General features: G+C 31.7%; 1 non-coding gene across 1 annotated transcript; it reads left to right on the plus strand.

Annotated features, from left to right (window-relative positions):
* The first annotated feature begins 2032 nt into the window (after positions 1-2032).
* On the plus strand, positions 2033-2104 carry TRNAP-UGG (transfer RNA proline (anticodon UGG)). Its single transcript has one exon. It is a non-coding gene; the product is annotated as a tRNA-Pro (tRNA).

The following is a 2104-nucleotide window of genomic DNA, read 5'->3' on the forward strand; positions in this document are numbered from 1 at the left end:
GGGCATCATAAAACTTTGCACAGCAATTCCCAAGCAAGTATACTTAGAAAAATATTGACTATTAGGAAATATTTTATTTATGCTAATATTTCCTCCTTGTATACATTAGTGACTGCTTTAAAAGAATAAAATTTTCACATAAAAACAGTTAAGAAATCATATAAAACATGCTTACTTGATGATTCTATGACTCTCACTTTGGGTGCGAGAGGTCCCGGTTTCAAATCCTGGACGAGCCCAACTTTTCAGATTTTTTGACATGGTTCCATTATCTTATTGAAGTCAATTTCCAGAGTGAATTTCAACTGAATGTTGTTTTTTCAAAACTCTCAAAATAGATTGGATTTATTTATTTGCACAATTGAATTTTGTTTTTTGTCAAACTGCTAAAATTATTTGTAAGTACTTATCTGCACATAGCATGTGACTTGTCTTGGGTTTTATCCATCAGAAAAACTCTGCTGGGCTTCATAAAACTTTGCACAGCAATTTCCAAGCAAGTATACTTAGAAAAATATTGACTATTAGAAAATATATTACTTATGCTAATATTTCCAACTTGTATACATTAGTGACTGCTTTAAAATAATACAATTTTCGCATAAAAACAGTTAAGAAATCATATAAAACATGCTTACTTGATGATTCTATGACTCTCACTTTGGGTGCGAGAGGTCCCGGGTTCAAATCCTGGAGGAACCCAAATATTTAGATTCTTTGACATGGTTCCATTATCTTATTGAAGTCAATTTCCAGAGTGAATTTCAAATGAATATTGTTTTTTCAAAACTCTCAAAATAGATTGGATTTACTTATTTGCACAATTGAATTTTGTTTTTTATCAAACTGCTAAAATTATTTGTAAGTACTTATCTGCACATAGCATGTGACATGTCTTGGGTTTTATCCATCAGAAAAACTCTGCTGGGCATCATAAAACTTTGCACAGCAATTTCCAAGCAAGTATTCTTAGAAAAATATTGACTATTAGGAAATATTTTATTTATGCTAATATTTCCTCCTTGTATACATTAGTGACTGCTTTAAAAGAATACCATTTTCACATAAAATAGTTAAGAAATCAAATAAAACATGCTTACTTGATGATTCTATGACTCTCACTTTGGGTGCGAGAGGTCCCTGGTTCAAATCCTGGACGAGCCTAACTTTTCAGTTTCTTTGACATGGTTCCATTATCTTACTGAAGTCAATTTCCTGAGAGAATTTCAACTGAACGTTGTTTTTTCAAAACTCTCAAAATAGATTGGATTTACTTATTTGCAGAATTGAATTTTGTTTTTTGTCAAACTGCTAATATTATTTGTAAGTACTTATCTGCACATAGCATGTGACATGTCTTGGGTTTCATCCTTCAGAAAAACTCTGCTGGGCATCATAAAACTTTGCACATCAATTTCCAAGCAAGTATACTTAGAAAAATATTGACTATTTCAAATATTTTATTTATGCTAATATTTTCTCCTTGTATACATTAGTGACTGCTTTAAAATAATACAATTTTCACATAAAAACAGTTAAGAAATCAAATAAAACATGCTTACTTGATGACTCTATGATTCTCACTTTGGGTGCGAGAGGTCACGGGTTCAAATCCCGGACGAGCCCAAATTTTTAGATTCTTTGACATGGTTCCATTATCTTATTGAAGTCAATTTCCAGAGTGAATTTCAACTGAATATTGTTTTTTCAAAACTCTCAAAATAGATTGGATTTACTTATTTGCAGAATTGAATTTTGTTTTTTGTCAAACTGCTAAAATTATTTGTAAGTACTTATCTGCACATAGCATGTGACATGTCTTGGGTTTTATCCATCAGAAAAACTCTGCTGGGCATCATAAAACTTTGCACAGCAATTTCCAAGCAAGTATACTTAGAAAAATATTGACTATTAGGAAACATTTTATTTATGCTAATATTTCCTCCTTGTATACATTAGTGACTGCTTTAAAAGAATACAATTTTCACATAAAAACAGTTAAGAAATCAAATAAACCACACTAATTTCAGTTGGCTCGTTGGTCTAGGGGTATGATTCTCGCTTTGGGTGCGAGAAGTCCCGGGTTCAAATCCCGGACGATCCC

This window comes from Taudactylus pleione, unplaced genomic scaffold (genome assembly GCF_031769625.1).
Source record: "Taudactylus pleione unplaced genomic scaffold, aTauple2 ptg000317l, whole genome shotgun sequence".
NCBI classification, from domain to species: domain Eukaryota; kingdom Metazoa; phylum Chordata; class Amphibia; order Anura; family Myobatrachidae; genus Taudactylus; species Taudactylus pleione.